Source organism: Panthera onca, chromosome F1 (assembly GCF_046562875.1).
Source record: "Panthera onca isolate mPanOnc1 chromosome F1, mPanOnc1 haplotype 2, whole genome shotgun sequence".
Lineage (NCBI taxonomy): Eukaryota > Metazoa > Chordata > Mammalia > Carnivora > Felidae > Panthera > Panthera onca.
This window is the reverse complement of record NC_138355.1, coordinates 65500163-65522697: the sequence shown is the minus strand read 5'-3', so window position 1 is coordinate 65522697 and position 22535 is coordinate 65500163. Positions and strand designations below refer to the sequence as shown.

The following is a 22535-nucleotide window of genomic DNA, read 5'->3' as shown; positions in this document are numbered from 1 at the left end:
TCTCAGACTTCACAGCCGGCCCCAGAAAAGGGTGTCAGTGCCTCTAACACATGGCGGGAGAGCAGGACCCGACTCCGGCAGGAAGGTGGCGTTAGGGCCGTGGTCCTTGCTGGGACACTGGAGGCATCACATCACGGTGGTCCTCAGCGATGGGACCCGGACTGTATGGCACCACAGATATGACTGATATCCTGCATTTTGTTGTCCATAAAGGAGAAGTTCCTAAAAGCCTGCCTTCCAGCCTCGTTCACGGTTGCATATCCGATAGGGCAAGGCCCAGCCTTGCTGTCAGCAGAAGCAAATAAGGAGGGAAGACTCCCAAGATGAGTTTGCAAACAAAATTCCAGGAAAACCATGTCCCTGAGAGACAGGAAGCAGCCCAGCAGCCCCCCCCCCCACCCCCCACTCGAGCAGTGGAGCAACTCTGTAGATGTCTTCCTTTTTTCTTTTCTAAATTTTTTTTTAAATGGTGGACAGGGAGGGGAAGAGAGAGGGAGACACAGAATCTGAAGCAGGCTCTGGGCTCTGAGCCGGCAGCTCATAGCCTGATGTGGGGCTCAAACTCACGAACCGTGAGATCATGACCTGAGCCGAAGTCAGACACTTAACCGACTGAGCCACCGAGGCGCCCCCTCTGCAGACGTCTTTCAAAGTGTGTGTGTATAGAATTGCAGATAACTACAGGCATCGTAGCACCGGGAAGATGAACGTAGGTTTTTAAACAAAATTCAAGCAGGAGTTTCGCCAACACAGATACGGGGTCTGTGGGGCACCTACGTGGCTCAGTCAGTTAAGCGTCCGACTTTGGTTCAGGTCACGATCTCACGGCTCATGAGTTCGAGCCCCTCATCAGGCTCTGTGCTGACAGCTCAGAGCCTGGAGCCTGCTTCAGATTCTGTGCCTCCCTCTCTCTCTGCCCTTGCCCCCCTTGCACACTGTCTTTCTCTCTCAAAAATAAATAAACATTAAAATAAAAAAAAACAAACCTAAGGTTTGTGCTCAGGGTGGAAGGCGGGGGACTGAGACACGGTGGCCACCGCAGACTGGGTATAACTAAGAAACCATGCATTTGCACACAGAAGGAAGGCAGCCCAGAGATGGAAAGGGCTGGAACGTCTGAACAGAGAAGAGCCTGGAGTTTTGACTGAGGAGCTCTGCATACAGCCAGCTGTCTGCTTCTTGGGGTTTTCCTGGTTTTGTCCGAGTGGTTTGTATCCCACCAGTCCTTCCACCAGGAGTACTGTGTGTGTGTGTGTGTGTGTGTGTGTGTGTGTGTGTGTGTGTGTACACAAGGAAGGTCTGGAGGCTGCTGAGGCCGTGAGGCCTGGGGAAGAGGGAAGGACAGGTGAGCCCGACACTAGGCTCCACTTTCCTCTCACTTGTTTGCTGTCCTATGGCAGAGGCCACATAGGTACACAGGGCTTTCAGCGATCTTGCCCAAGTGGGGACACAAGTTGTGGTTCAGGGCTTGCCCAAGACGGGGAGTTTACCAAGGGGTCCTGGTAAACACCGCCTGCTTTGAGCCTGGAGCCCCGACAGGTTGCATGCTGGGAGCGAGGGCAAACGGGAAGTGGACCAGCCCTTACAAGGTAGACACTTAGCTTCTGATCAGCTTGGTTGGATCAAGGTGGTGCCTCTCTAGCTACTTGCCTGCGAAAAGCACATCCTTCCTCTCTGGAGGAAGATCAGGTTTTCCAGAGCCTCACATTAACGCACTAGTTTTTCCTGTACGACGTGGGACAGTCAAAGAAACGTGACCAGATGGTTAGAGAGTCCGACCAGATGAAAAACAAGCTAAAACCCAGAAGAAATAGGCCTGCTCAGGATCTTGGTGCCTTGTGGCTGCCACACGTGGACTTGAAAAGAACTGTGACGAGTAAGCTTCAGGGACAAGAGGAGGTGGAGAACTTTAGCAGAGAACTGGAATCTACTAGAAAGAATCCTAGGAATTCTAGAGCTCCGATTTCTGTGGGAGCAGGTAATAATGTTCTATTAACGATAGGAGTTGGGGTGAAGTTGGGGTCGGGCGCTGATTCTGATGCCTCTGTCCCCAGGAGGGTCCCTGGGTGTGTAGCTTGCCCGTGGCTTGGGAGGGAAGGCAGAGGCCAGTGTGAGAGGAGGGGCCAGGTCTATGCAGACACAGATCCAGAGCTAATGATGAAGAGCAGAACCTTTGATTAAGAAGAGGCTGGCTGGGTGTCTAGAGGGGAGAGGGCAGCCTGGGGTGAGGAGAGCCAGTTCCAAAAAGTTCTTTTTGTTTCCTTTATATGTATTTTCCTGTGGCCCGTTGGGGCACCCAGAGTGGATTAGTGGCTGCTTTTGTTTTTGTAATTATTCACTTCCCTGTTGTTTTATATTATAGTGATTTGTAGCATCCATTATTTTTATTGGCTTGGCTGGTAGGTGCTTGAAGCCACAGTTTGTTTCCTCCGTCCGTCCGTCTGTCTGTCTGTCTGTCTCTCCTGCGTGTGGCCTTTCCCTTCTTCCCACAGTCATCCTCTACCCAATAGCACGCTACCCTCATGTAACAGAAGCTAAGTAAATATTTGCTGAATAAATGCAAGGCATAGCTCTTGATTGACTTATGTTTTAAAGGTTTTTTTAAAAATATTTTTATTTATTTTTGAGGCAGAGAGAGACAGAGCATGAGCAGGGGAGGGGCGGACAGAGGGGGAGACACAGAATTGACGCGGGGCTTGAACTCACAAACTGCGAGATGAGTTGAAGTCGGACGCCTGACTGAGCCACCCAGGTGCCCCTTCTCTTGATTGACTTACTAACTGGAGCTCTTCAGATGCTCCCCAAGTGATGGTAACAGGGTGGTGGTGCAGCGGGAAGCATTTCTGCCTTTAGGGAATAGACAGTGGGGGAGAGGGAAGATCGTACTGGAGAAAAGACCGGACGGAGGTGAGTGGAAGGCACGTAGCAAGTGTTGGGAGCCCCGCCGGCAGTCTGACAGTGACTTCTACTTTATCTGTGTAGGTGCCAGTCCGGAGACAGAAACCAAGCCATTAATTTGACCAGGGAAAATTTAATATAAAGAATTATTAACTAAGGGCACCTGGGTGGCTCAGATCATAACCTCACAGTGAGTTCCAGCCCCACATCTAACTCCTCACTCGGAGAGCAGGGCCTGCTTGGGATTCTCTCCTCCCGCCTCTCCCCCCCCACCGCGCTCCCTCGCGTGCTCTCTCTCAAAATAAGCAAGCTTAAAAAAAAATTAAGTAGTATATGAGAACTAAGTATAAGAGGGGTAAAGAGAATTTTGCAGAATACAAGAGCAGCTTCTAGCTGTAGGGCTAAGGGAGAATATTCAAGGAAGGATCAGCTAGGAAGGAGAGTCCCCCAAAGTTGAGATTTAGACTTCTTGAGAGAGAGTATGTGTGTGTCTGTGTGTGGAGGGGGGGAGCCACCGGGTGGTAGGGAAGTCACTGGGGCACCAGCAGGACTGGTGAGGGGAGGGTATATGCCACAGAGCCTCCCACATTCCATGAGCCAGGAAGTCGCCTGCTGTGTCAGGGAAGCAAGAACAAAAGCACTAGAACCTCAAAGAGAAACCCTTCTTACCACGGTGTCCTTCCAGCACCCTCTACTGACGAGACCAACGTTGTGCCAGCTGGCAGAGGAGTGTTCCCAGCAGTTGAGTCCAGTAGAAATAGAATGCAAGTCACATATGTGATTTAAATTTTTCTAGTGGCCACATTTGAAAAAACAAAACCAGGGGCGCCTGGGTAGCTTAATCGATTGAGCTTTGGATTCTTGATGTCAACTCAGGTCAGGATCCCAGAGTCGTTCAACTCAGGTCAGGATCCCAGAGTCGTGGGATCGAGCCCTGTGTCAGGCTGAGTGCTGAGCGGGGAGCCTGCTTGGGATTCATTCTCTCTCTCCTACAAATAAAATAAAATAAAATAAAATAAAAAAGCAAAAAGAACCGGGTTGCATTAATTTTGATAAGCCAGTATATCTAAAATAGCATTTCCACATGTGATCAGTATAAGATTATCGAGGTACTTTATGTTTTTGTACTAATTCTTCAAAATCTGGTGTGCGTTTTGTACTTTAGAGCACACCTCTGTTCACACCAGCCATGTGTCGAATGCTCAGCTGTGTTTGGCTGGCGGCTACCATGGTGGGTAGCACAATTTGCAGGGTCCAGCTCCAGTATCAGAGAGAAAGCCTGTGGTAGCATCGTGGATTTGGAACTTCGATGCTATAAATGGATAACTAGCACATAATTATAATAATTACGTGGCCACATAATGGAAGATTGATGTTCTCCTAAGTTGCAAGAATTGGGGCGGGGGGAGCTTTTATGATGTAGGTCAAGTAGCATGTAGAATTCACCTGAATAGAATGTCCATTTTGTAATAGCAAGAAAACTCAAAACAGAAACCGGTGTGTTAGGAAGGATAGGGAAATGCACTAAAACATTAACCGTGGTTATCCTGGGGGGGGGGGGGGCGCCTGGGTGGCTCAGTCGGTTGAGCTTGAGCGTCCGGCTTCGGCTCAGGTCATGATCTTGCGGTTTGTGGGTTCGAGCCCCGCGTCGGGCTCTGTGCTGACCGCTCGGAGCCTGGAGCCCGCTTCGGATTCTGTGTCTCCCTCTCTCAGCCCCTTCCCCGCTCATGCTCTGTCTCTCTCTGTGTCTCAAAGATGAATAAACGTTAAGAAAGAAAACCAAAAAAACCCAGTGGTTACCGTGGGAAGTAGCACTGGGCTGTTGGCTTTCTTCTTCATACACTTCCGTGTTTTCAGATCGTCTTCGATGAGCACACAGTTCGTTTACCTAATATCTGTGCTCTCACAGCACAGAGGCTTGTGGGGGCCCAGGCCCTTGAGTCGCAGTTGGTCACCGTTTCAGAGACAGATGACGTCGTCTCCAACAAGCGCGCGAACCTAGCGTCGCAAAGGTACGACACTTCTGTCATGCTGAGTTTGAAGACTCACGACCAGGAGTCCCTCCGGTGGCAGAAACCTCAATCTCTGAATTTCTGGATAAGAGAAGGTGCTTACGCCGTTGCCGTTAAAAGCTGCTCGGAATGTTGGTCTTTGTTCATTTCTTTTCTTCCTCGTGGGGACCAGGGCATTAAAAGGCCGTTAGTTACTGGAGGTGATTTATTTTGCCCCTTCTGTAAGAGTGCGTTTTACCCCCTCTGCTCTGTCAGCAAAGGTAGAGGTTCTTTTTTCTCCTCAGGGAAGCTGAAATGGGGAATCTTTTGTGCTGCGTGGGGCAGGGGGCTCGGTTCTGATGACACGGCTGCAAGACCGTTTCTGGGACTTGCTCATTTTGTGGGATTCTCTTGGGTTCTGACCCTCGGCTTTATGCTGGTTTGGTCTAGAAGGCCAAGTCCACGAGACCACCTTTTTAAAAATGTTAATTTATTTATTTTGAGAGGGAGCACACCAGCGGGGGAGAGGGACAGGGAGAGAGAATCCCAAGCAGGCTCCGCAACACGGATCCCGACGCGGAGCTCGATCCCACCAACCCTGAGATCGTGACCTGAGCCGAAATCAAGGGTTGGACCGTCAACTGACTGAGCCACCCAGGCGCCCCTTGACTATATGCATTTTGAAGAAGCAAATGCTATTTGACTTTCTTACAAACCAGATACTGTTCGGAGATATTTGTCGTGGAGAGGTTCTTGTAATCCTCATAATAACCCTATAAGATGTGGACGTGGCTGCTTCTCCCATTTTCTAGGAGGGAAACCTATGCCTGGAGGTTGGGTAACTTGCTTTTGACCTCGTAGAAATTCGGATTCACACAGTCTCGCTTCAGAGTCTGTGCCCTTAAGAACTAAGCCAGTGCAGTGGTTCTTAAACTTGACCATGCCTTGGAATTGACTTAAGGGAGGTGATAGGGCGTCCCTGGAACAGAGTGGTTTCAGTAGAATGAGGATGGGAAGCTCCATGGGGCTTCTGCCATAGAAGGCATGGAATGTCGCACAGAGGAGTGTGGATCTCATTCCATAGATGGTGGAAGGTCTCTGGTTTTTGGACAGGAGAGTGTCCGTGTGGGAGCTCTGCTCTAGGATGTGTCTACTGGGAGGCGTTTTTCTTGTCAAGTCTGCGGGATCATTTTGGCATCTGTTCTCCCCCAGCTTCCAAGGGCCCCACCTTCTAACCGCCGCCTCCCCCAAGCAGAGCCTGTCTGTTCCTCTGTCTCTACCCTGTGTCATGTTCCCTCCCCATCCTTCCCACTTACTCCCTCCTGTAAAATGGTGCCGCCCTTCCCTCCACGATCCCAGTCTGTTTGAAGAGATCTTCATCACGGGAGGAGTGGGTGCTGCTCTAACTCTTGAGGCCATTCCAGAAAGTGCGGGCATGGGTTCACGGGGTTCTGTGAGAGGAGCACCCCCTCCCCACACCCACTGCCCCTTGTTCTTAGCCAGATGGGGTGGAGGAGAGTTCATGCAGGAGAAGAGGCCAGCCCTCCTGGGGTCCCGCAGCTGTGCCCTGATTCTAGCCCCTCTTGGCTGTGTCCAGGCGCTGTCCTGGCAGGGCCCGGCCCGTGTCCACCCATAACCGTCTCAGCCTACCTGTTCACATAGATTTGGGCGGCGACTTAATGGTAAATCGGAGAATTCCTTCACCGAGTCCTTAATACACGGGGAAAAGGTGCAGCGCAGGGTATGTGGACCTTTCGTGTTTCAACTTAAGAAAAGAATTTTTTAACGTTTATTTTTGAGAGACCGAGAAAGAGCACGAGGGGAGGAGGGGCAGAGAGAGGGAGACCCAGAATCCGAAGCGGGCTCCAGGCTCCGAGCTGTCAGCGCAGAGCCCAACGCGGGGCTCGAACCCACGAGCCGCGAGATCATGACCTGAGCCGAAGTCGGACGCTTAACCGAGCCACCCAGGCGCCCTGCAGTTTTCAACTTTATAAAAACGTGTCAGCGGTCCTGAGGTTAGACGTTGGGGACTTGACTCTGAGAGCTTTCCCTTCGTGGAGAGGTTCCCACGGCTCACCTGAATTTGCGCGGACTCTTGGCGTTGTCTCCCCGCAACAGAACGTTTTTCTCCCTGTCTCGAATTGCAGGCTCACGGAGCAACCAGCAGGGTCCTTACCAGGCATTTGCTCAGGGGCGTCCCTGAGCCAGAGAATCCCGCCCCGGGTGTCACTGCCCTTCCCTGCCTCCCTCTGCTCCGCCCCTGTGCCTCGGTGGGCCCTCGCCCTCGCGCACACCTGTACGGGGGCCACCGGGAGCTTCATCAGTGGCTGAACTGTCAAAGGCTCCCGCTGGTTTATGTTTCAGGCTCCTGGAGCACGATCAGCAGTGCAGAAGCGTGCCCCATGGGGAGATCAAAGCTTCAGTGGCCAGACGGATGCAGACGATGCTCTGCTTAATTAAAACCAGGCCCGTGTGCGCGGCAGTGTGATTAAAAGCAAAGAGGCAGTTGCAAAAAAGGTGATGGTGGTTAATCCCTGGCATTCTGTCTCTTGGCCCACGGGGGTGGGGCTGGTGTGGGAGGAAGGCTAGCCTACCTCACCCATTCCCAGGACGGCGCGTGCACACGCGTACGTGAGGTCACGTCGTCTACCGGTACCTCTCGCTCATCAGTCGAACAGATCCTAGGAATGATCGGAGCGCTGGAAAGGACATGGAGGTCATTTGGTGCCATCCCACAGAAATGTGAAACTGAGGCCAGAGGGATTCTCAGAGTTGGTGGGGAACAGAGCCTATATTTCACGTCCCTTCTCCAGTTTTTAAAATGCTTTTTAAAGTTTTTGTTTTGAGAGAGAGAGCGTGCACACGGGCAAGGGGGAGGGGCAGAGAGAGAGGGAGAGAGAGAATCCTAAGCAGGCTCTGCACGGAGGCCGACGCGGGACTCGAGCTCCTATACCATGAGATCATGACCTGAGTCGAGATCGAGAGTCGGGTGCTTAACGGACTGAGCCGCCCAGGTGCCCCCCTCCTAGTCCCAGCTTAATGTCATGTTGTAAAGGACAGATATGTTAGCTGTATGGGTTCTCCTTCATTCCAAAGATGTTCATCCATCACCGGCTATGAGCCAAGGTCTTTTTTATTTCGGATTTCGTTGCGACCTGCTCATCGGGCTCCCTTCCGTCTTGAGTGCCGCAGGACTGTTCCACCCCACGTTCCCTGTGCTGGCAGATCTCCCCAGCTTCGACACCGACCAGCGGATTTTAGTACGTACCATATTAGGCACTGTGCTAATGTTTCTTGAGTTACCAGCAACACAAACTACCATTCTATTGAGCCCTTAGGAATGCCTGAATCCGTGTTCGATATTTTGCAGATGCTCTCTCCCTTCGTCCCCAGGGAAGTATTTTTAGCTGACTCATCCCTCACAACAGGCCGTTCATAGCAGCAGCTGAAGGACTGTAAGCTTGAGCAGTGTGCCCGAGGATACCCCGGGAGAAGCTTCCTGACTTACTCTTTCTACCTGCCTGGCATTAAAGCACATCTTTTCCCCATATGCGGTGGGGCAGGTCTGTCTGTCTACGTCTGTCTGTCTGGTTCTCTGACTCCTCTCCACCCTTCTCCTTCTGGAAACAGTATTCTAGCCTTTTCTTTTTTGTGGGGTGGGTGGGACTCTCGTTCCTCCATTCTCCTTGCTTCTTGTTCTCATTGTTTCGAGATGGTGTCTCTCGAAATCTAAACCCGCAGCCCACGGCCTGGCCCACGCCTTGCAGAGAGATGGCTGGTTCAGGGCTTGCTCTGCGTGCAGATCTCGTGGGTCCCCTGGCGTGGCCCCCTCACCACAGCCATGAGAGCAGCCTCCTGTAGCTAAACCACTAGTTATTTGGGAGCGAAGTGGTGTCGTCTTGATGGTAACGTGTTTATCAGAGCCTTGGTTACCTCTGGCCCTCAAGGAAACGCGATCCGTGTATGCGCTATTAAATTCATCTTGGTGCCTGGTGAGAGGGTGGTGATTTCAACCGGTTTATTTCCCACTTACTGCTGAGGCCGGCTCACCTTTGCTAGAGAGGATTCTTGACTCTTCCGCTGTGGTAAGAACTCCTGAGTCAATCTTTTGAAAAACTTACAGCTGAAAGTTAAGGCCTCTGAGCGGTAAGCCCTATTTTTTTATTTAATGGGGCAAATGATTATTATTTTTTTAATGTTTATTTATTTTTGAGAGAGACAGAGCACGAGCAGGGGAGGGGCAGAGAGAGAGGGAGACACAGATTCTCAAGCAGGCTTCAGGCTCTGAGCCATCAGCACAGACCCCATCGCGGGGCTCAAACTCACGAATTCATGAGATCATGACCTGAGCCAAAGTCAGATGCTTAACCGACTGCACCACCCAGGTGCCCAATGGGGCAAATTCTTATTAGAGACAGAGGACCATGGATTCTGCCAGTAGGAACCGTTTTTATAATGTTGACTTCCCCCTAGTAAAGCCCTTGGTATGCCGTTTAACACTGGGCCCTGGGAAGGCAGTGTGGCCGCTGGGACCAGAGGTCAGGAGATCGGGATTTAATTTCCAGCATTCCATTAACCATACCCTCACCCGAGGCCTTGGGCCACTCACGTCCTGTCCCTGTTCCCCCGTTTTGCACCGGGACTTATGTGAGCATTAAGGCCCACTGGGGACCAATCCCTTTTTCAGTGCGGTGCCTGGTTTGGTGTGGTTGCTGGTCAAATGGGATTTTTTTTTTAAAGTTTTTTTTTTTAACGTTTATTTTTGAGACAGAGAGAAACAGAGCATGAACGGGGAAGGGGCAGAGAGAGAGGGAGACACAGAATCCGAAGCGGGCTCCAGGCTCTGAGCCATCAGCCCAGAGCCCGACGCGGGGCTCGAACTCACGGACCGCGAGATCGTGACCTGAGTTGAAGTCGGACGCTTAACCGACTGAGCCACCCAGGCGCCCCTCAAATGGGATTTTAAGGCGCATAGGATTTTGGATTACCCCTGCCTGAAATTAAGCGGGCAATTGAGAGTTGACTGACAGGAATGAAAATGAGGTCTAAAGAATTAAAACATAACCAAGTTGTTCATTAAACGAATGTGCGACCCAGGCAGACACAGGTCACCTGTTCTCACACGTCATCTGCCACTGCACTTAAAGGGAGACTCTGCAGGGAAATGCTTTGAAAACATCGAAGTCTACTGTGCAAATAAAAACTGTTATTGTCGCTGTGACTTTTGCTCTTAGTCCGCCTCTGAGGGCACAATGAGAAGAGTGTGAAGCATTTGGTGCGTGGCCAGGCACGCGTGGCTAGGCACGCGTGGCCGGGTGCCGTGCAGCCCCAGTGTGTGTGAACCAGGCCTGAGAGAGCTCATCACATTCCATATGCGAGCATTTCTTTATTTGTGCTGTCGTTTCCAGTGAAGGCATCATTTACGTACGTGCAGGGAGCGCCTCAGTCTAATAATCCCGCCTGGTTTCTGGGCACGAATGAGAACACAGGGCAGAAGGTGGGATTGGGGGAGAAGGAGCGACAGTGGGTGTCCGAGTCTGGGAAAGCACCTCTTCGTTTGGGCACCTGCAGCCCCATGCACGGCCGTACGGCTTGGAGAGGGGAGCGTGGGTGCGTTTAACCCTCACTTAACCCCTCAGCCGGGAGCCTTTGTGCAGGTCACAGCCTGTGTTACCTTACACGTTGCGTCTGGCTGGTGATGGTGTCCACAGCTGGGAGGAAGGTAGGGGTTTGAGGGACCTCATCGGAGAAGCTACTCTCTTAAGTGACTTCCGTTTAACTTAGTACGTACGGGTCTCCATTCCTTTTGTAAAAGATCAGTGGCTTCTGTCCCTCTATGCTCTTGTTACTTTTGTAGGCCACGCTCATCCTTCCTCCATTTAGGCTGAATGCATAGCTAGAGCCAGTGGCGTGAGTTCCTAAACCCGTCTGCCGCCAGGCCACTTTGCTACTGTAACCGAGTAACTTAATCGTGACAAACGAGCCGGAGGATAGACGGCTGACTTGCATCGAGCACTGCCGTGTGCCAGGCGCTCTTCTTCTGAGTGCTTAACGTCTAGTCTCCCATAATTGCTGTGTTTATAAAACTCAAGTCATTTTGAGCAAAACTGGCGAAAGTGAGCTGCTACAAAAGAAGTTGCCAATGTTAAGCGGGGAAGGTAACAGTAAAACAGTCACAGGGCAGGAAGCATCCAAAGTCTTGGTGTCTGCTGAGGCGATGTCTTCGAGTTCTGCATCTACTTGGAAGAAAGCCAACTAGAGATCAGGGTCAGTGGCACTTATGCAAGAAAGACTTCGGGCAGTTGATCTGTGGACCCACACCTAGAGGAGAGATCACCCACCCGCGTCAAAAATGTCAGCGAGTAGACCTACATTTATAGGCTTCTTTCAAAAGGCTCAAGGTACGCACATTTCGTTTTCTGTGATTCTTTGCTTTAACGTCCGTTGTAATTAATGGACCATAGTAGTCTGGATAAGCAGTCTTTTGCTATAAAAGTTACTGAAGCCAATCAGATATGAGCCCCGCGTGGCTCCTGTCCGCGTGCGGGTGCCTAACAGGTGACCTGCTGCGTCTCCATCCTGGAATCAGTCTTTGAAGTCACCGTTGGGGTCTCCGGATCTGTTCTCTTATGGCAAGTTTCTTTTTTTCTTAGTTACTGGGTTGGATTGGATTTTAACCTGTCAACTCCGTGCACTGAGTCAGCCAAGCTTTTGGAGCTCCATTTTGAGGATAATGAAATGTGACATAAGATAACACTGCCCTTGGCGGTCTGTCACTGAAGAGGTTTGTTGGCTGTTCCAATGGTCAGTTCCTCTGAGGATTAGAAGGACAAACACGTATGCACCTGCACGTATATGCACACAGGCTTATATTCAGTTAAGCAAATAACTCGGTGAGCCCATGCGCCAGGTGCTGGGCTGTGAGCCTTAAGGACCCAAGAAAATACCTGATGTGACCATTTCCCTGAAGAAGCCTAGAGATAAGTCTAGAGGAGTCACACATGACTGGCTAAGACAGGTGGGGTCTTAGAAGCCATTATGAAGGATGAAGACAGCAGGAGAGGATCCCAACAGGAAAAGCAGTGGAGAAGTGGGGTGACAAAACAGAGGAATTGTACAACTCACGGCAACTTCCGGAATTACTGACTTTGAGATTGCTTTTATGTTTATCTGATTTTTTTTCTCAGAAGAATTTCAGGGAGTAGAAAGACTGCTGTACTGGTAACTGACACTTGAGTGCACGGATACAGAGGGAAGGCAGCTTGTCTCAGTAACGGGAGCCAGAGCTCTGACCAGGCTTCCTGGTGTTTCCATTGGTTCTACCCCACCGCCAGGCACCTTCCTGCCACATTCACTCCCCTCTCTGCCACCCTAGAGACACTTCGAAACCAGCACCTTAACTGCCCAGATTCAATGGTCTTATTGCCTTACTGGCTCTCCTTCATATATGTATGTACAATTTACTACATATATATGTATATACATGCGTATGTATGTGTATATATGTACACGTATATGTATACGCGTGTGTGTATATATATATATATCTGTATATAATGTATATGTTTATTAAAATTTTTTTTTTTAATGTTTAGAAGGGAGACACAGAATCAGAAGCAGGCTCCAGGCTCTGAGCTGTCAGCACAGAGCCAATGCAGGGCTTGAATGCACGAACCATGAGATCATGACCTGAGCCAAAGTCAGACACTCAACTGACTGAGCCGCCCAGGCACCCCTATTTATTTTTTCAGAGAGAGAGAGAGAGAACAAGAGGAAGAGAGGTGGAGAGAGAGAATCCCAAGCAGGCTCTGCCCTGTCAGCACGAAGCCGGATGCGGGGCTTGATCTCACCAACTGTGAGATCATGACCTGAGCCAAAACCAAGGGTTGAACACTTAACTGATTGAGACACCCAGGCGCCCCCTGTCTCTCCTTTTTAATAAGCCACAACTACTACCAACTTAGTAAATGTAGGGCCCCGCTGACTTCCAGATTGGCCCAGAAGCTCCTGTCGCACTGAATGGCACACAGGGTGTGTATGGGGGTGGGGCACAGTTGCTTATTGGGCACACGGCTCAGGATTCCTGTCTTCTGGCCCTGTGGACAGCGGCTGGGGCAGTGCCCTTGTCCAGGGCTTTCTGAGCCATTCAAGGAAACCTTGGGTTCCACATTCTGTCCCCTCCTGGGCAGACTCAGCTGGGCCCTCGATAGCTCTTTGCTGTTTCATAGGGAGGGTTGCATTTGCAGGGGTACGATAGGACCCCTGGAAGGAAGGCCCTTACAGCAGACCACTCTATCCAGCTGGAGCCTGATGAACTATCCTGCATGGTCAAAGGATCTGGAAGCTTCCCTCCCTGTTCCACCTACTCGGAACAAAACCCACAAGCACGTGGGTGATGATAAACAGTCAGCATGTGTTACTTGGGGTGCTTTGTGTTTGCACTGGCCACCGGAAGATGTAAGCCAACACAAGGGAAGAACAGAAGGCCATGGTCCATCCTTTGTGGTCCTTCCGTTTATTCGGCAAGTATTTACTGAGCACCTGTGGGGTGCAGAGTGGTGTCCTAGGTATTGGAGATTTCATTTGGGGCAGTTGTGGCCATGCCCTTGTGGAGTCCTCTGACATGGGCTGCTCTCACTGAGGGGGTGTGGTAAATGCAGTGGGTGCACCCCAGAAGCATGGCAGCCCACGTGGTCTTTTAGGGTGGGGTTGCTCACGGGCTCTTGACTGAAGGGGTGAGTAGAGGCTGCAATCCAGTCCACACTCCACGCCAGACACACGCTGCCTTAGAGAAGGGGAGCCTTCCTGTACAGAAAGGCCCCCGGGAACCAGCAGGGACCTTGATTGGAAAGACCCCTGACCTGGATTTGTGGGGCAAGGGAGAGCTTGGAAGGAAACATCGGAACTGAGACTTGAAAGATGACTAAGGCTTAGCCAAGGGGAGCAGAGGAGAGGTGGGAAGGGACATTTTGTGCAGAGTCCTAATTGCCAGCCCTGGGATGGTGCTTATTACCGTGTGCCGGGAGCTGGGCTGAGTGCTTTGAATTGATCCTCGTAAGAGGAATTTGCCTGTGGAACAGCACAGAAGTGCAAGAAAACACGGTGTTTTTCGGACTCTGAAAGACGTTCATTGTGGGTAGAGCTTGGAGTTCAGAGGGAAAGGAGTTCCGTGAAGGGGAGGCTGATGGCTGATGATTGCAGCTAATTACACTTGCACTGCACTTGCTACATGCTAGGTAACCTGAACGCGGAGTGCACAGCGACTCCTTTTTAGCCTTCACGGCAACTATACGAGGCGAATATTATTTTACCCTCCTCCTGCAGATGCAGATGAGACCAGGGAGATTCGAGTGACCGGCCCCAGGTTCCTCTGTAGAATGGGAGAGACAGATTCGCACGAAGGCACTAGGTTCCGATCCCCACCCTGCCTGTCCAGGAGGAGCTCGAGATAGAGACAGGCCGTCCGTCAAGAGTTGACCGGGCAGCAGAGAGGAGGGAGAGCCAGGCGCCAGACAGGATGACAGATCTCCGCAAGGGCGGGGTGGGGGTGGGGAAGCACTGTAGCTCTGTGGACACGGACAGGCCACGTGGTGCCGGTTCGAGTCTTTTCCAACAGCCAAGGGAAAATGACTAAGTTACCTCGCTTATTCTTATCCACAATCCCATGACCGCTGAATGTAGTATTTCCACTGGAGCAGTGGAGGAGGAAATGAGTCTCAAGGAAGGTAACTTTAAGAGAACAGATCCTCATTCTGGAAACTCCTTTGTTCTTTTGTTCATTCATTCAACAGCTATTTATCGAGCATCGACATTCTGCTAGGCAGGATGGGTAACACACGAGGCACATTCCCTGACCCCAAGTGGACGAGGACTTTAAAAGTTAAAGTGGTCAGGGGTGCCTGGGTGGCTCAGCTGGTTAAGCTTCCGACTTCAGCTCAGGTCATGATCTCAAGGTTTGTGCGTTCAAACCCTGCCAGTGGGCTCTGTGCTGACAGCTCAGAGCCTGGAACGTTCTTTGGATTCTGTGTCTCCCCCTCTCTCTGCCCCTCCCATGCTCACACTCTGTCTCTGTCTCAAAAGTAAATAAAATAAGAAGAAGAAGAAGAAGAAGAAGAAGAAGAAGAGGAGGAGGAGGAGGAGGAGGAGGAGGAGGAGGAGGAGGAGGAGGAGGAGGAGGAGGAGGAGAGGAGGAGGAGGGGGGGGGGGTGCCTGGGTGGCTCAGTCGGTTGAGCGTCCGACTTCAGCTCAGGTCATGATCTTGCAGTCTGTGAGTTCGAGCCCCGCGTCGGGCTCTGTGCTGACAGCTCACAGCCTGGAGCCTGCTTTGGGTTCTGTGTCTCCCCCTCTCTCTGCCCCTCCCCTACTCTTGCTCTCTCTCTCTCTCTCTCTCTCTCTCTCTCTCTCAAATCTAAGCATTTTAAAAAATTAAAAAAAAATTAAACCAGTGTGGGGATTTAAAACCATGTCTGCAAAATCTTTGACACTCACATGGTTGAGAGAGACGGGGTCTGTGACTACCTCCTCCTGGATTCTGGGCTGAGCTTAGTGACTCCCTGGTAGCCCGAAGAATGCAGTGAAAGCACTGGGCTTCTGAAGCCAGCTCCAGAAAAAGGCCGGACGGCTATCCTTCACTCTGAGAGAAGCCAGCTGCCAAGGAGTCTGGCTAGCCAGCTCCTGCCACGCGTGGGCACTTCGGTCGGCCGATCCGGCCGATCTCCCGGTCAGCAGCCAGCGACATCTGCCAGCCTGGTGAGTCAGCCATCATTTGCACGCCCAGCCCCAGTCTGGCCTTTCGAGGACCGCAGCCCCAGCCAACATCCCACGGCAACGTCGGGAGGATCCCCCCAGCGAGGGCTGCCAGCCCGGCCTCTCCCACGTTCCTAGTCCACAGAGGTGTGAGCGGAAGAAGGTGGTGATGACATTGGAGACGGTGTGATTCATCGGGTAGACGTCGTCCCCGGGACCCAGGGGAGCAGCGCCCAGTGGAGACAGGGCTCGAGCCCTGAGAGAGGAAACTGGTTGGACAGCGACAGTCAAAATTCCAGCTGCGTCTCCGCTTGTATCGCTAATCGGTCCTTGGGAAGGAGGGGGCAGGCGCCAGCTGGAGACGTGAAATGGGCAGCTTAATAAAGAGGCCTGGGTTGGAGCTGACGTCCGCCGCTCCACACGAACCTGTACACGCGCACCCAGAGGCCGTGCAAGGGCCTGATTAAGCGGGAGTTACAGGCGTCGCTAATGGAGCCTCCTGTTCTCCGTCCTTAAGCTGGTAATGAATGGCGTTCCCGGCTCTATTTGGGTCCGGCGCCCTGATGAAGCACACGGAAGTGTCTGCGGTGGCCTTGCCGAAGGCTCGGCCGTGTAGTAGCTGCGGTGGCAGATGGGGGGGGGACTGAGATGAGCCAAAGCATGCTGCTCGGAGCCCCCGTCACGCGCTGGGGTAGTTGGAGGCCAGCAGGGAAGGTGATGGTGAGCGCGGCGGGTGTGGGCCCCGGCCTGGGAGCGTTTCCTATCAGAGACATTGCCTTCCTATGTGCGGGGGGGCTCCCCTTTGCTCAGCCCTTCCCGCGGCTAGGCCGTGGGAAGCCTTCCTTTGTCTTCATGGAAGACGGAGTGGTGGTGGTGGATAGCACGCCCCCACTGTCACCCTCACCCCGCAGGACAGGAGCAGGGAGGGCGCAGTCCGCTTATTGTTGCAGGAAGAGCAGAATCTCTTCCCCACCAGCACCGGCCTTGCCCCTCCCCTTCGTCCGTCACTCCTGGCAGCAGACAGGATGCCTTCGCCAGAAAGCTCTCCTGGCCGCTCTCGGGATTACTTCCGAGAGGCAAGGTGCTCCCGGTGAGTCTCCTCTCTTAATTAACGTTTCTCATTCTTAGTCAGTTTGCAACGAAAGCACTTCACCCCTGGGCTGTCCAAGATGTTAGCTGTCCGTGCTTTCTTGCAGAGACCCACAGGAGCAATTTTCAACCCCATTTAACCCGCGGAACAGCTGTCGTAAGAATTGGGGCAGGATCTTCTTCCCCCACAGGGCCCGAGTGACAGAAACTTGATGCACGTTCCGAGTTGATACTCTGCCCGGGCCCCCAGGGACGCCTGGTGTCGCGCGGAGGGGAGTCCCAGGACCCTTCGTGAGGCGACTCTCCTCCTGCCGGAGCTCTGTCTGGATTTTCAAAGACGCCCCGTCATTGGTGCCGTCTCTCCCCTGAGCTGGAGGCTGGCTCTGCGAGGCACATCGGCCCCGGAAGGTTCTCGCCTGCTCTGCTGTGGAGTCCCACGTGCACTTAGCGGAGCTCGTGTTTATTGTTGAAGCTGAGTGGGGGTGTGTGGGGGGGTGGGTGGAGTGGAAGGCGGCCCAGGTCCCAGCTCAGCGGGGCAGGTTCTGTTTAGGGAGCACCTGCTGGGGAGGTCCTGGCATCCCTGTGTCATCTGCCATGCCCTGTTGATGCAAGGTCCCTGCTGAGGCCAGTAGCTGGTCCACATGTTTTTATTACTTTTTTTAAGTTTAGTTGACACACGATGTTAAGTTAGTTTCAGGTGTACAACAGGGCGATTTGACAATGGGGTGTGGTGCTGTGCTCACCTGTGAAGCCACCGTCTGTCCCTATACAACGCTATTGCGGTACCATTGACCGCCTTCCCTATGTGGTGCCTTTCGTCCCTTGATTCTACATTTCACGACTGGAAACCTGTACCTCCCGCTCCCCTTCACCCCTTTAGCTCATCCTCCACCCCTCCGCTCTGGCAACCTCCCCATCCTCCTTTATCAGACACATTCTAAGAGACCGTGGCCTCAAACCAACCTTTGTCACCATCTTGTTAAGCTCTGTAAGCATAAAAAAACCCACGGACAACTTGGTCACCGCTCCAGGTTCTCAACAGCCTGAAGATTCTATTTCTTAGACCTTAAAGATACTTTGGGTCAGCCCGTGCATTTCCCAGATGAGGACTCGGGGGCTTTGAGAGGTTACTTGCTTTGCCTGAGGATACACAACTGGTCGGTACAGAGCTCGGAGGACCCACCGCCTCCCCTCCAGGTTTCCTGCTCTTAAATCGGTATTTCATTGGCACTCTCTTGCTTTATCTGAAAACAGTGCCTGCAAGTGGGTTTAACGCAGGGTTTCCACATAATTCTTCGTGGCGGGGGCTGACCTGGGCTTTGTGGACGCTTAGCAGCCTCTCGGTCCTCTACCCATCAGGTGTCAGGAACGACTCTTTCCCCACCCAGATGTGAGAAGCAAAAACGTCTCTAGGCTTTGCCAAATGTTCCGTGTGGGCCTGAGATGTTTCCAGGTTAGAGTTAGTGTATTTTTTTTTAATGTTTATTTGTATTTGAGAGACCGTGGCCTCACGGGGAGGGGAGGAGAGGCTGGTGGGGTGAGGGAACGGTTAGAGGAAGGCGGTAGGATATTTGGTCTGTATGGGAACCACTTGCTATAGACATTCTTGTATAAAAACCTTGTATCCAAAATCCATAAAGGACTCAAAATTCACTAATAACAAAACAAACAACCATTTTAGAAGGTGGGCAAGAGATTTGGAGAGACACTAAACCAAAGAAGATCTACAGATGACAAGACCATGAAAAGATGCTCAACGTCATTAGTTGTAGGAAAACGCAGGTGGACACGAAGTGAGATACCACTGCTCTGCTGTAAGAACGGCTCAGATGGAAAAGACGGACCGTGCCAGGCGTTGGTGAGGATGTGGAAGTCCCAGAGCTCTGGCACGCAGCTGACAGGAATGAAGAATGGTCCGGCCGCTTCCGAAAATGGTTGGGCAGTTCCTTGAAATGTGAAACATACACCTGCCGTGTGCATCAGCCTTTCCACCCGTAGGTATTTACCCAAGACAGATGAAAGCGTGTGTCCGTGGCAGCTTTAACTGTCGTAGCCCCAACTGGAAACAGCCCGGATCTCCAACAGCCACTGCTTTTTGGACATTGCTTTGTGAATGAGAAGTTTTCCAAACCTGCCAGCGAATCAGGTTTAGTTAGAGAAGGGAGTCAGACTGAGAGCATCTGATTGGGTCCAGATACTGAGTTGCCTTCTGAATGTGTCACAGTATCACTAGAGTAAGTCAGGTGACACTTGTGTTCTTTTGGGCCATGGAGTTTGGCAGTGGGGTTGGTAATCTTTCTTCTTTAGGTCCCCTCTGGGCAGTTTTAATGTGGTGCTTGGTGATGATGAGTTCTTTAAACTTCAAGGTTTAAAAGATGACACCTAGCTTCAAAGACTGGCTCCATTAAAGCATTCTATTTATGCCAACATTACAACATTTAGGGAGTAAAGATGTACTTGGTCACTGTGATCTCTCTGAAAGATGGGAGGCCAGATGCCCTTGTGGCTAGAATTCTTCCCTACGAGTCACGAGTGGAAGCCAAGGAAAGAAATTGTTTCAACGGAGGGCGGAGTGATCAATTCCTGCCCCCGAAGTAGCCAAGAGTCCTGTGATGTGTGTGGGTGGGTTGAGACTTGGTCTAGAATCCATTTTTTAATTTAATCTTCTTTTGAGCTCCTTATAGGTGTTGGGCATTGAGGTCCACACAGGAGGTAAGACATGGTCCAGTCTTGTCTTTAGAGATGTTAACGGTCTAGAGAAGAGAAAGATCGATCAGTGCACAAGGACAGTCCAGAATGAGGCACACCATAGTGGAGGGTGGGCTTCTGGTGCTGTGAGCATAGCACGCAGACCAGATCCTTAATGAAGAGGGAAGTGGGGGTTGGTCAGGAGACTCCTCAGCATTCCTCCTAGATATCTTAGCTCGGTGCTCAGTGTTCTAGCATGAAGGCCAAAGGCGACTAGGAAAAGATCTAGTTCTTGCTGTCAGAGGTTTTCGTCTAGCTGAAATAAAGTCAGTATGCATAGGATTAAGATGGCCGTGTGTTGGTAGTGATATAATGTGTTGGAAACAATACTGCCGTGAATGTCAAGAGAAACTGATTCCAGCCTGGGATCTGCTCCTAGGTGGCTCTTGACCCCAGATAAGTCGCTTACTTGGGTCTCTTGGCCTCAGTCTTCTTAATTCTGAAAAGAGAAGCCTGGATAACAGGGTAGGATATGTCCGGTCCATTCCAGCCCTCTCTGTGCCGTGAGTGTATCAAGGGGAGATCTGGGGAGATCTTGACCATTTTATTCTCACTGGAAAGATCTGCTGGCAGTGAAGCTGTTGACGAGAAGAAGCGCGGTCCGTTATTAGGTTGGGCAAACTGTGGGAATCAGGGATTTTTAAAGTTCCGGAAGCCACTTTGTGGGAATCCTATTTAAAGCTGAAGCAAAGTGTGAGTCTTACTGCTGGAACCAAGGGCATTAGTCCCTCCGGCCTCTGTCCTTCAGCAACTCCTTTTTGATGATGTGGTCTTGGACTGGTGCCGGGTTCCTGACCGTTATCAAGAGGGGACCTGTGCCCCGGATCTAGAGCAGCTAGCACGTTTTGTCTTGTTCTGGCGCCTTCTCTCCTGGCACGTAGGAGTAGCCAGTGCCACCGATCCCATGATTGGGAAGGCATTTTCTCTTCTCGCCTCTTTCTTTCTTAATTCCTCCTGATACATCGAGACACGTGCTCCTGATCTAAGAGTGTCCCAACAATGCACGGCAGTGTTCTTGGAAAGAAAAACATAAATAAGGAACTTGTGCAGAATTGGAGGAATCGAATGCACGTCCTTTTCTCTACCCCATCCGGTACTACCCGAATGCCTCCTTTGATGTGTGGGGCTCCTTTCCTGGAGCAGGACCTGGGTGACTGCAGGCCCACCGGGCAGCCTTTTGCAAGTGCGTGTTTTGTCAGATGGGTTTCAAACTCGGCGTTGTCTTTATAAAGCGTGTGAAGGGTGGGAAGACTTTCCAGACTGGGGTAGCAGCAGTGTATTGTTTCTGCTCTCATTTCTTTTTTTTTTATGTTTATTTATTTATTTTGAGAGAGAGAGAGAGAGAGAGAGAGAGAATATCCCAAGCAGGCTCTGCACAGTCAGCACAGAGCCCGATGTGGGGCTCGAACTCACAAAGGTGAGATCGTGACCTGAGCTAAAATCAAGAGTCAGACGCTTAACTGAGCCACCCAGGCGCCCCTCTGCTGTCCTTTTTTTTTTTAATGTTCATTTTTGAGAGACGGAGAGTGGGCAGGGGAGGGGCAGAGAGAGAGGGAGACACAGAAACCGAAGCAGGCTCCAGGCTCTGAGCTCTCAACACAGAGCCCGACGCGGGGCTCGAGCTCACGGACCCCGAGATCATGACCTGAGCCGAAGTCGGACGCTTAACCCATTGAGCCACCCAGGCGCCTCTGTCCTTTCTCTATCTGGACTCCAGATCTTTCCCCACTCCCATTTGCTACCCTAAATTCCATGTACTGGGTTTAACAGCGTGCTTGCCGGATTATTCCTTGTTTTCCCCCACACGGTGTCTGCTTGTCATCCCCGTTACTCCAAAGAATTCCTCCTCTCACTTCCACATCTTCCCAATTGAAATTTGACTTCCCAAGACCCCTTCAGGGGAAAAGACAGATCTAATTGTCAGACTTGATGCCCGTGCATAGTTTGACTGGAAAGTAATCGGAAGGCTAGATGAGAGAATAATCCGAAAGCTGTGTGGGGACATACTCTGTTGGGCCACCCCTAATTTTCATGTCATCGTAATTGGCTAGTTACCAGTTATTTTCCAAACAAAAAGTTGGCTAACACAAAGGGTTATGACAGGCCTGCCTGAGTAATTGCAGTAAAAACAAAAAGCCTTTTGTGACAATGGGTGTGACATCTTTCGGTCACCAACACCATGGTGCTTTTTGCACAAGAGGGACAATTCCTTGATAAGGCTTTATGCCGTATGAAGTAGCCCGGCAATTACTGTCTCTGTGGAATAAAACAGGTAATTGAGACTCGGCAAGTAAAGTGCCCAAGGTCATGCCTATAATAAGGGATGAGACTGAACTTCAAGTTCCGATCTTCAGACTTCATGGCAAGTCTGGTATGTCTTCCGTGACCCGTATGCATTTCTATGTGTTTGCTGTGAATGGAACTTTTCTCATTTACCTGTGAGCTTCTCTTGTCAGATTAAAAAGAAATTAGCACTTTATTGGTGGTAGGTCTTATGAAATGGTAGCAAAAATCTGAGGGACTTCTCTGTCCCCCTTTTACCTGAAGAAACATTTCAGAAGGGAAGAGGGGAGGGGACAGAGCGCTCCCATCAGTTTCCTTCCGGCCCTGCCGTTTCAGGGGTCATGGGCTGGACCATGCTGATGACCCTTAGACTCAAGTGTTTTCTTTGGAGGGCCCAACAGATGGGGGGAGGTCCTTCTCCTGTGTCACAGTACTCACCCCGACCCCAGCACAAATAACATCACACCGTAAACACTCAGGTCCCAAATTCATCTCCTTTGGAGACCGGAGGCTTTGTTACTTACACCAAAGAAGTCTTCAGGCAGACCCATCTCAATGTGTGTTTTCATCTTGACTTAAATCCAACTCTTCTTGTTTCCTTCTCCATCAAACCGCACCCCCCTTGCCTTTCTGTCAAGGGGTGATGGACAATAGACGTTAGCAACGGTTTCTGTGGTAACAGCATCTGAGTCATCTCCTTGGAAACCGGCATAAAGACTTTCCATCTCCAGACCAGCTCAGTGCAACTTGGAAGGCCTTTGTTCCCATGAATGTATCAGC

General features: G+C 51.3%; 1 protein-coding gene across 4 annotated transcripts in view; it reads left to right on the top strand.

Moving 5' to 3' along the window:
* The window catches only part of NOS1AP (nitric oxide synthase 1 adaptor protein), a 270178-nt gene that overhangs the window by 141415 nt on the left and 106228 nt on the right, over positions 1–22535 (top strand). The gene's annotated exons all lie outside the window — the stretch shown is intronic.